We start from the raw sequence: 12,500 nt of genomic DNA, 5'->3' as shown, positions 1-12,500 counted from the left end.
GCTGTAATCCCAGTGCAGTGTAATATTGCATATTTGCATATTCATCTTGTGTGTGTGTGTGTGTGTGTGTGTGTGAGGTGGGAACAGGCAGGTCCATTCAGGATAAATTGGCTTTGTGAACAGTTGTGATTTGAGATTCAGTTTATTGTATTTGGAATCAGTGCCATGAAACTTTAATGGACTTATAATTCACTGGACAGCTAAAGCCCGCAAAACTAAATACCACAACAGTAGATGAAGTGAAGCTCATATTTATGTGGTATTGTGATCATTCTGACATGACATTTGATTTTCATTAGACCATTTAAAGTTATTGAACAGGTGTTACCGGCAGTGTTACCAGCATCGCTATCACCCAGTGAAACCTTCAGAAGAACATCACTGGAGATAGTAGAGTTAACCCACTGCAGAGGAACGTCACTGGAGATAGAGAGAGATCAGGGTGGTTGAGACAGAAGAGAGCAAAACCTCTTAAATGGGCAGGAAGAGAGTGAAGAGGTTGAGATGAGTCTATCCAGGAAGGAAGAGCAGATCACTGTGGTTAGCCACTATTGGCTCTAAGACTACAAGACTCCAGGAATCAAAACATGTCCAGGAATCAAAATATGTCCTTGTTCAAAGACCCCAGATATACCTCCACACTCTCTCATCTAGTGGGCTTCTGCAAGGAGGAGTGGTCAACAATCCCCAGAGCAGATGTGAGACACATTTGTGGTTACAGAAGACGTTTGGTAGAAGTAATGGCTGCAAAAGGAGCTACTAATGAAAATAGTTCACATACTAACTAAAATAGTATACATACTAAATAAAAGAGTTCACCTACTAACTAAGAGTATACATACTAAATAAAAGAGTTCACACACTAACTGAAAGAGTTCATATACTAACTAAAGATCTTTTTCTGTAAAAGGAATTACTGTTGTTGAATAAATAATGAAAACCTTTTTTCTGTGTCACATATGTGGAGGGTTTGCTTTACAAATTAAGATTTGGATGTTCATTTCATAAATTTCATATACTGTATATACAGGGTGTTTATATTGTGTTTGTATACATATATCTCATCTCCTCATATCTCGTATGGTGAGCAATTGTCATAGATAGATAGATAAATAAATAGATAGATAGATAGATAGATAGACAGACAGACAGACAGACAGACATACAGACATACAGACAGACAGACAGACAGACAGATAAATAGATAGATAGATAGATAGATAGATAGATAGATAGATAGATAGATAGATAGATAGATAGATAGATAGATAGATAGATAGATAGATAGATAGATAGATATGTTCTGGAGGTGAGACCAGATGTTTGCTCACCATATGAGATATGAGGAGATGAGACACATGTAGGATTTCTCAAATAATGCTGAGCTGAGACACATTTAGCTGCCACTGTCTCAAGTTCTCTGAATACGGCTTTTCATCGTCAGAATGGAAAGGGAATAATACATTATTCATTTCTGCAAAATATTTCAAAGTCTGTGTCTTTTATTGATTTATATTTTGGGCACTAGAGGAGAAAATGTATTTCATTTTCTGTTTCTATTAGACTACAGTGCACACAGGATCTTCCCCCACATCATGCAGGTCGTGGTTTGTTAGGGGAGTAATTGGCCCCCAGGGGCACCAGACCTCCGGAAGGGGGGGGGGGGGGGGTAGCTGACCGAGGGGGCTGGGGGTCTGACTGGGGGGGTGTGCAGAGAGGGATGGGAGGCCCCTAACTCTTGTGCTGGAATCTTGGACTTGTGTAATGCAAGAAGGAGCTAATATAGGCTGGGTGAGGGTTAGGGTTAGGGTTAGGGTTAGGGTTATGGGGACATCTGTCTCTGTCTGTAGTGAGGGAAGGGGACGTCTGTCTGTCTCTCTAACGTGGAGTTAGAGTTCAGCTTCTGTTTACCAGCAGCCAACCAGTATAATGTAACACATAATTAAATCTTTTGTAAGTTATTTATTTTAAGAACACTTCATCTAAACTGTCTTTATACCTGGAGAGCTACAGCTGAATAAATGCTCTGAGAAGACAAGGTCTCCGCTCTGAAACCTTGAACATTTCACGATAGTCCTTCAGGTTCAAGTTCAGTTTTTGAAATCCCTGTTAGAGCAATTCTTCTGTAGCAAAGTTAAACAACACTTCCAACACCATGAAACATAAAAGTAGCACCACTAAAACATGTAAGACCCAGTACACATAAGACAACGTAAGACCCAGCACACATAAGACAACATAAGACCCAGCACCTAAAAGACAACATAAGACCCAGCACATATAAGACAACGTAAGACCCAGCACATATAAGACAACATAAGACACAGCACATATAAGACAACATGAGATACAGCACATATAAGACAACGTAAGACCCAGCACACATAAGACAACGTAAGACCCAGCACATATAAGACAACATAAGACACAGCACATATAAGACAACATAAGACACAGCACATATTAGACAACGTAAGACCCAGCACATATAAGACAACATAAGACCCACCACATATAAGACAACGTAAGACCCAGCACATAAAAGACAACATAAGACACAGCACATATAAGACAACATAAGACACAGCACATATAAGACAACATAAGACACAGCACATATAAGACAACATGAGATACAGCACATATAAGACAACGTAAGACCCAGCACACATAAGACAATGTAAGACCCAGCACACATAAGACAACATAAGACACAGCACATATAAGACAACGTAAGACCCAGCACATATAAGACAACATAAGATACAGCCCATATAAGACAACATAAGACCCAGCACACATAAGACAACGTAAGACCCAGCACACATAAGACAACGTAAGACCCAGCACACATAAGACAACATAAGGCACAGCACATATAAGACAACGTAAGACACAGCACATATAAGACAACATGAGATACAGAACACATAACACAATGTAAGACCCAGCACATATAAGACAACGTAAGACCCAGCACATATAAGACAACATAAGACCCAGCACATATAAGACAACATAAGACACAGCACATATAAGACAATGTAAGACCCAGCACATATAACACAACATAAGTGCTACACACTACACACTGCTACACACTACACTTTACATACTGCTACACACTACTACACACTGCTTCGGCGTGGAAATGTTCGGATGGTGTGTGCCGTGTTTTCAGATTAGTGCTGCTTTAGGAAGTCACTCTGTGTTCTTCTTTTTGAAGATTGTGGTGCTGTGTTTGGCCTTGTGTCTCCCTCGGTAACCACGCTGGGCCTCGTCTCCCCGTATGTGGTGTGTTGTTGTGTTTCATATTCATCATATCTCACATTATTCTACCTTTGCCATTTGTACATTTGGTAAATACTAAATATCAAAGCAGACTGATTCATATTCAGATCATGTGAGAGTTTCTTTGGTTTGATGAGGTGCGTATGCCAGTTAGAGGTGGTGAAGATGATGTTGTGTGTTTCTGGACAACATCACGAGTCTGGAGCCAGATTTGCACTAGACGTGTCTGGTTTTTCCATCTCGTTCTCTGAGCGGAGATTGTGGTGACCCAGATCCTGGCTGCTGTACCTGTTCTTGGCATTAAATCAAATAGAAGCCATTAAGAGTGGCGGCGAGGGCGATGGGGCTGAGGGGGGTGTGGCCTCACACTGCCCCGCCCCCCCACAGCACCGCCATAAAACCCATCTGGATCTCCTCATTTCAGAGAGATGGAGAGCAGAGTGAGATGGAGGGAAAGAGTGAAAGGTTGAGAGGGAATGAGATGGAGGAAGAAGCATCAAGAGGGGGAGATGGAGGGAGAGATGGAGGTGGAGGGAGAAGTGGAGGGAGAGGTGGAGGAACAGAGAGAATAGGTGGAGGTTGTTTCATACAGGCTGTGCCTTTAACACATGACAGCCCAATAAAGGTAGAATGAAAGCAGGACGAGTGTAGACTGTAAAGAAGGAAGTAAAGGAATGAGAGAGAGAGAGAGAGAGAGAGAGAGAGAGTGTGTCTACATGTATACTGAACCCTTACCCAGATAACTGAGAGAGGTGGGGAGAGAGAGATGGGGAAAAAGATAAAAAAACAGGTGGGGAGAGAGAGAAAGAGAGAGAGAGAGAGAGAGAGAGAGAGTGTGTGTGTGTGTGTGTGTGTGTGTGTGTGTGTGTGTGAGAGAGAGAGAGAGAGAGAGAGAGAGAGTGTGTGTGTGTGTGTGTGAGAGAGAGAGAGAGAGAGAGAGAGAGTGTATGTAAGAGTGTGTACATGTATAGTCAGCCCTTACCCAGATAAGAGAGAGAGATGGGGAAAGAGATAAAGAAACAGGTGGGGAGAGAGAGAGATGAATAAGGAGAGAGGAGAGAGACACGTAAGGAGAGAGGAGAGAGAGACAGGAAGGAGAGAGAGACGGGTAAGGAGAGAGGTGTGAATAGGTGTTGAGATCTGGGGAGTAGTAATGTCTGAGATTGAACCGTGTCAGTGTGAACCATCTGAAGGTCAAACAGTGGTGAGATTTGGGATTATTATCAGCTCTGCACTATACACCTGGACCTCCTCAGACATTCAAAATGGCGCTGAACTGTCTTAGCTGAACTGTACACGTCTCACAGTCAGGTGTAGTTATTTATTCATTTATTTATCTGCATTTAACTTTTTTCATTGAACCCCCAACTGTGCTGTGAGCTGCACCATTTCTACACTAGAGGGGGAAGAGGACATCTGTCTGTCTGTAGTGAGGGAAGAGCACGTCTGTCTAGTGAGGGAAGAGGACGTCTGTCTGTCTGTAGTGAGGGAAGAGCACGTCTGTCTGTAGTGTGGGAAGAGGACGTCTGTCTGTCTGTCGTGAGGGAAGGGGACGTCTGTCTGTCTGTAGTGAGAAAAGAGGATGTCTGTCTGTAGTGTGGGAAGAGGATGTCTGTCTGTCTGTATTGAGGGAAGAGCACGTCTGTCTGTAGTGTGGGAAGAGGACGTCTGTCTGTAGTGTGGGAAGAGGACGTCTGTTTGTCGTGAGGGAAGGAGACGTCTGTCTGTCTGTAGTGAGGGAAGAGGATGTCTGTCTGTAGTGTGGGAAGAGGACGTCTGTCTGTCTGTAGTGAGGGAAGAGCACGTCTGTCTAGTGAGGGAAGAGGACGTCTGTCTGTCTGTAGTGAGGGAAGAGCACGTCTGTCTGTAGTGTGGGAAGAGGACGTCTGTCTGTCTGTCGTGAGGGAAGGGGACGTCTGTCTGTCTGTAGTGAGAAAAGAGGATGTCTGTCTGTAGTGTGGGAAGAGGACGTCTGTCTGTCTGTATTGAGGGAAGAGCACGTCTGTCTGTAGTGTGGGAAGAGGACGTCTGTCTGTCTGTAGTGTGGGAAGAGGACGTCTGTTTGTCGTGAGGGAAGGAGACGTCTGTCTGTCTGTAGTGAGGGAAGAGGATGTCTGTCTGTAGTGTGGGAAGAGGACGTCTGTCTGTAGTGAGGGAAGAGCACGTCTGTCTGTAGTGAGGGAAGAGCACGTCTGTTTGTAGTGTGGGAAGAGGACGTCTGTTTGTAGTGAGGGAAGGGGACATCTGTCTGTCTGTAGTGAGGGAAGGGGACATCTGTCTGTCTGTAGTGAGGGAAGAGCACGTCTGTCTGTAGTGTAAGAAGAGGACGTCTGTCTGTCGTGAGGGAAGGGGACGTCTGTCTGTCTGTAGTGAGGGAAGAGGATGTCTGTCTGTAGTGAGGGAAGAGGACGTCTGTCTGTCTGTAGTGAGGGAAGAGCACATCTGTCTGTAGTGTGGGAAGTGGACGTCTGTCTGTCTGTAGTGCGGGAAGAGGACGTCTGTTTGTAGTGAGGGAAGAGGACGTCTGTCTGTTGTGAGGGAAGAGGACGTCTGTCTGTAGTGAGGGAAGAGGACATCTGTCTGTCTGTAGTGTGGGAAGAGGACGTCTGTCTGTCGTGAGGGAAGGGGACGTCTGTCTGTCTGTAGTGTGGGAAGAGGACGTCTGTTTGTAGTGAGGGAAGAGGACGTCTGTCTGTTGTGAGGGAAGAGGACGTCTGTCTGTCTGTAGTGAGGGAAGAGCACGTCTGTCTGTAGTGAGGGAAGAGCACGTCTGTCTGTAGTGTGGGAAGAGGACGTCTGTCTGTCTGTAGTGTGGGAAGAGGACGTCTGTTTGTAGTGAGGGAAGAGGACGTCTGTCTGTTGTGAGGGAAGAGGACGTCTGTCTGTAGTGAGGGAAGAGGACGTCTGTCTGTCAGTAGTGAGGGAAGAGGATGTCTGTCTGTCTGTAGTGAGGGAAAGGGACGTCTGTCTGTCTGTAGTGTGGGAAGAGGACGTCTGTCTGTCTGTAGTGAGGGAAGAGGACGTCTGTCTGTCTGTAGTGAGGGAAGAGGATGTCTGTTTGTCTGTAGTGAGGGAAGAGCACGTCTGTCTGTAGTGAGGGAAGGGGACGTCTGTCTGTCTGTAGTGAGGGAGGAGCACGTCTGTCTGTCTGTAGTGAAGGAACAGGACGTCTGTCTGTCTGTAGTGAGGGAAGAGCACGTCTGTCTGTAGTGAGGGAAGAGGACGTCTGTCTGTCTGTAGTGAGGGAAGGGGAAGTCTGTCTGTCTGTAGTGAGGGAAGAGGACGTCTGTCTGTCTGTAGTGAGGGAAGGGGAAGTCTGTCTGTCTGTAGTGAGTGAAGGGGACGTCTGTCTGTCTGTAGTGAGGGAAGAGGACGTCTGTCTGTCTGTAGTGAGGGAAGAGCACGTCTGTCTGTAGTGAGGGAAGGGGACGTCTGTCTGTCTGTAGTGAGGGAAGAGGACGTCTGTGTGTCTGTAGTGAGGGAAGAGGACGTCTGTCTGTCTGTAGTGAGTGAAGAGGACGTCTGTCTGTCTGTAGTGAGGGAAGAGGACGTCTGTGTGTCTGTAGTGAGTGAAGAGGACGTCTGTCTGTCTGTAGTGTGGGAAGGGGACGTCTGTTTGTCTGTAGTGAGGGAAGAGCACGTCTGTCTGTAGTGAGGGAAGGGGATGTCTGTTTGTAGTGAGGGAAGAGAACGTCTGTCTGTAGTGAGGGAAGAGGGGCCTCTGTCTGTCTGTAGTGAGGGAGGAGCACATCTGTCTGTCTGTAGTGAGGGAAGGGGACGTCTGTCTGTCTGTAGTGAGGGAAGAGCACGTCTGTCTGTAGTGAGGGAAGAGCACGTCTGTCTGTAGTGTGGGAAGAGGACGTCTGTCTGTCGTGAGGGAAGGGGACGTCTGTCTGTCTGTAGTGAGGGAAGAGGATGTCTGTCTGTAGTGAGGGAAGAGGACGTCTGTCTGTCTGTAGTGAGGGAAGAGCACGTCTGTCTGTAGTGAGGGAAGGGGACGTCTGTCTGTCTGTAGTGAGGGAAGAGGACGTCTGTGTGTCTGTAGTGAGGGAGGAGCACGTCTGTCTGTCTGTAGTGAAGGAACAGGACGTCTGTCTGTCTGTAGTGAGGGAAGAGCACGTCTGTCTGTAGTGAGGGAAGAGGACGTCTGTCTGTCTGTAGTGAGGGAAGGGGAAGTCTGTCTGTCTGTAGTGAGGGAAGAGGACGTCTGTCTGTCTGTAGTGAGGGAAGAGCACGTCTGTCTGTAGTGAGGGAAGGGGACGTCTGTCTGTCTGTAGTGAGGGAAGAGGACGTCTGTGTGTCTGTAGTGAGGGAAGAGGACGTCTGTCTGTCTGTAGTGAGTGAAGAGGACGTCTGTCTGTCTGTAGTGAGGGAAGAGGACGTCTGTGTGTCTGTAGTGAGTGAAGAGGACGTCTGTCTGTCTGTCTGTAGTGTGGGAAGGGGACGTCTGTTTGTCTGTAGTGAGGGAAGAGCACGTCTGTCTGTAGTGAGGGAAGGGGATGTCTGTTTGTAGTGAGGGAAGAGAACGTCTGTCTGTAGTGAGGGAAGAGGGGCCTCTGTCTGTCTGTAGTGAGGGAGGAGCACATCTGTCTGTCTGTAGTGAGGGAAGGGGACGTCTGTCTGTCTGTAGTGAGGGAAGAGCACGTCTGTCTGTAGTGAGGGAAGAGCACGTCTGTCTGTAGTGTGGGAAGAGGACGTCTGTCTGTCTGTAGTGTGGGAAGAGGACGTCTGTTTGTAGTGAGGGAAGAGGACGTCTGTCTGTTGTGAGGGAAGAGGACGTCTGTCTGTAGTGAGGGAAGAGGACGTCTGTCTGTCAGTAGTGAGGGAAGAGGATGTCTGTCTGTCTGTAGTGAGGGAAAGGGACGTCTGTCTGTCTGTAGTGTGGGAAGAGGACGTCTGTCTGTCTGTAGTGAGGGAAGAGGACGTCTGTCTGTCTGTAGTGAGTGAAGGGGACGTCTGTCTGTCTGTAGTGAGGGAAGAGGATGTCTGTCTGTAGTGAGGGAAGAGGACGTCTGTCTGTAGTGAGGGAAGGGGACATCTGTCTGTCTGTAGTGAGGGAAGGGGACATCTGTCTGTCTGTAGTGAGGGAAGAGCACGTCTGTCTGTAGTGTGGGAAGAGGACGTCTGTCTGTCGTGAGGGAAGGGGACGTCTGTCTGTCTGTAGTGAGGGAAGAGGATGTCTGTCTGTAGTGAGGGAAGAGGACGTCTGTCTGTCTGTAGTGAGGGAAGAGCACGTCTGTCTGTAGTGAGGGAAGGGGACGTCTGTCTGTCTGTAGTGAGGGAAGAGGACGTCTGTGTGTCTGTAGTGAGGGAAGAGGACGTCTGTCTGTCTGTAGTGAGTGAAGAGGACGTCTGTCTGTCTGTAGTGAGGGAAGAGGACGTCTGTGTGTCTGTAGTGAGTGAAGAGGACGTCTGTCTGTCTGTAGTGTGGGAAGGGGACGTCTGTTTGTCTGTAGTGAGGGAAGAGCACGTCTGTCTGTAGTGAGGGAAGGGGATGTCTGTAGTGAGGGAAGAGAACGTCTGTCTGTAGTGAGGGAAGAGGGGCCTCTGTCTGTCTGTAGTGAGGGAAGAGCATGTCTGTCTGTAGTGAGGGAAGAGGACGTCTGTCTGTCTGTAGTGAGGGAAGAGGACGTCTGTTTGTCTGTAGTGAGGGAAGAGCACGTCTGTCTGTAGTGAGGGAAGGGGACGTCTGTCTGTCTGTAGTGAGGGAGGAGCACGTCTGTCTGTCTGTAGTGAAGGAACAGGACGTCTGTCTGTCTGTAGTGAGGGAAGAGCACGTCTGTCTGTAGTGAGGGAAGAGGACGTCTGTCTGTCTGTAGTGAGGGAAGGGGAAGTCTGTCTGTCTGTAGTGAGGGAAGAGGACATCTGTCTGTCTGTAGTGAGGGAAGGGGAAGTCTGTCTGTCTGTAGTGAGTGAAGGGGACGTCTGTCTGTCTGTAGTGAGGGAAGAGGACGTCTGTCTGTCTGTAGTGAGGGAAGGGGACGTCTGTCTGTCTGTAGTGAGGGAAGGGGACATCTGTCTGTCTGTAGTGAGGGAAGGGGACATCTGTCTGTCTGTAGTGAGGGAAGAGGACGTCTGTCTGTCTGTAGTGAGGGAAGGGGACGTCTGTCTGTCTGTAGTGAGGGAAGATCACGTCTGTCTGTCTGTAGTGAGGGAAGGGGACGTCTGTCTGTTTGTAGTGAGGGAAGGGGACATCTGTCTGTCTGTAGTGAGGGAAGAGGACGTCTGTCTGTCTGTAGTGAGGGTTAGGGTTAGGGTTATGGGGACATCTGTCTGTCTGTCTGTAGTGAGGGAAGGGGCCATCTGTCTGTCACTCTAACGTGGTGTTAGAGTTCAGCTTCTGTTTACCAGCAGCCAACCAGTATAATGTAACACATAATTAAATCTTTTGTAAGTCATTTATTTTAAGAACACTTCATCTAAACTGTCTTTATACCTGGAGAGCTACAGCTGAATAAATGCTCTGAGAAGACAAGGTCTCCGCTCTCAAACCTTGAACATTTCACCACTGTTGTGCTGTAGTAACTATCAGACCACTTCTGTACAAGGAGGCGGAGCTTCCAGGCCGCAAGGCATGGAATTAGGCTCAGCGTGTGCCTTTGGAGGAAGTTTCTGATGGAGGGTGTGCCCCTAAAAGGAAGGCATGGCACTGAGGGCGTGGAACCCGGGGGGGGCGTGGCACTGAGGGCGTGGACTTCATGGAGGTTAATTCTGGAAGGACTGTAGAAGTGATTAATGGCGCTGAGCTGCTGAATGCTCACGTGGAGTTGCAGGAAGAGGCTTTCACGGATTTGCCTAATCACATCTCACGCTTCCAGTTCCCCATCTGGGCAACTACACGGCCTGTGTCTGCTGGCGTATATCAGACCTGCGTAGCCTGTGTCTGCTGGCGTATATCAGACATGCATGGCCTGTGTCTGCTGGCGTATATGAGACCTGCGTAGCCTGTGTCTGCTGGCGTATATGAGACCTGCGTAGCCTGTGTCTGCTGGCGTATATCAGACCTGCGTAGCCTGTGTCTGCTGGCGTATATCAGACCTACACGGCCTGTGTCTGCTGGCGTATATCAGACCTACACGGCCTGTGTCTGCTGGCGTATATCAGACCTGCATGGCCTGTGTCTGCTGGCGTATATCAGACCTGCATGGCCTGTGTCTGCTGGCGTATATCAGACCTGCGTAGCCTGTGTCTGCTGGCGTATATCAGACATGCATGGCCTGTGTCTGCTGGCGTATATCAGACCTACATGGCCTGTGTCTGCCGGCGTATATCAGACCTACATGGCCTGTGTCTGCTGGCGTATATCAGACCTACATGGCCTATGTCTGCTGGCGTATATCAGACCTACATAGCCTGTGTCTGCTGGCGTATATCAGACCTGCATGGCCTGTGTCTGCTGGCGTATATCAGACTTGCATGGCCTGTGTCTGCTGGCGTATATCAGACCTGCATGGCCTGTGTCTGCTGGCGTATATCAGACCTACATGGCCTGTGTCTGCTGGCGTATATCAGATCTGCATGGCCTGTGTCTGCTGGCGTATATCAGACCTACGTGGCCTGTGTCTGCTGGCGTATATCAGACCTGCGTGGCCTGTGTCTGCTGGCGTATATCAGACCTGCGTGGCCTGTGTCTGCTCACGTATATCAGACCTGCGTAGCCTGTGTCTGCTGGCGTATATCAGACCTACATGGCCTGTGTCTGCTGGCGTATATCAGATCTGCAAGGCCTGTGTCTGCTGGCGTATATCAGAACTAAATGGCCTGTGTGTGCTGGCGTATATCAGACCTGCATGGCCTGTGTCTGCTGGTGTATATCAGATCTGCATGGCCTGTGTCTGCTGGCGTATATCAGATCTGCATGGCCTGTGTCTGCTGGTGTATATCAGACCTGCATGGCCTGTGTCTGCTGGCTTATATCAGACCTGCATGGCCTGTGTCTGCTGGCGTATATCAGACCTGCATGGCCTGTGTCTGCTGGCGTATATCAGACCTGCATGGCCTGTGTCTGCTGGTGTATATCAGATCTGCATGGCCTGTGTCTGCTGGCGTATATCAGACCTACGTGGCCTGTGTCTGCTGGCGTATATCAGACCTGCGTGGCCTGTGTCTGCTGGCGTATATCAGACCTGCGTGGTCTGTGTCTGCTCGCGTATATCAGACCTGCGTGGCCTGTGTCTGCTCACGTATATCAGACCTGCGTAGCCTGTGTCTGCTGGCGTATATCAGACCTACATGGCCTGTGTCTGCTGGCGTATATCAGATCTGCAAGGCCTGTGTCTGCTGGCGTATATCAGAACTAAATGGCCTGTGTCTGCTGGTGTATATCAGATCTGCATGGCCTGTGTCTGCTGGCGTATATCAGATCTGCATGGCCTGTGTCTGCTGGTGTATATCAGACCTGCATGGCCTGTGTCTGCTGGTGTATATCAGTACTACATGGCCTGTGTCTGCTGGTGTATATCAGACCTGCATGCCCTGTGTCTGCTGGTGTATATCAGATCTGCATGGCCTGTGTCTGCTGGCGTATATCAGAACTACATGGCCTGTGTCTGCTGGCGTATATCAGACCTGCATGGCCTGTGTCTGCTGGTGTATATCAGACCTGCATGGCCTGTGTCTGCTGATGTATATCAGACCTTCATGGCCTGTGTCTGCTGGCGTATATCAGACCTTCATGGCCTGTGTCTGCTGGCATATATCAGAACTAAATGGCCTGTGTCTGCTGGTGTATATCAGATCTGCATGGCCTGTGTCTGCTGGCGTATATCAGACCTGCATGGCCTGTGTCTGCTGGTGTATATCAGACCTGCGTGGCCTGTGTCTGCTGGTGTATATCAGACATGCATGGCCTGTGTCTGCTGGCGTATATGAGACCTGCGTAGCCTGTGTCTGCTGGCGTATATGAGACCTGCGTAGCCTGTGTCTGCTGGCGTATATCAGACCTGCGTAGCCTGTGTCTGCTGGCGTATATCAGACCTACACGGCCTGTGTCTGCTGGCGTATATCAGACCTACACAGCCTGTGTCTGCTGGCGTATATCAGACCTGCATGGCCTGTGTCTGCTGGCGTATATCAGACCTGCATGGCCTGTGTCTGCTGGTGTATATCAGACCTGCGTAGCCTGTGTCTGCTGGCGTATATCAGACCTACATGGCCTGTGTCTGCCGGCGTATATCAGACTTACATGGCCTGTGTCTGCTGGCGTATAT

The sequence above is a fragment of the Brachyhypopomus gauderio genome, chromosome 1 (assembly GCF_052324685.1).
Source record: "Brachyhypopomus gauderio isolate BG-103 chromosome 1, BGAUD_0.2, whole genome shotgun sequence".
Classification (NCBI taxonomy): domain Eukaryota; kingdom Metazoa; phylum Chordata; class Actinopteri; order Gymnotiformes; family Hypopomidae; genus Brachyhypopomus; species Brachyhypopomus gauderio.
Note: the sequence above shows the minus strand (reverse complement) of the source record.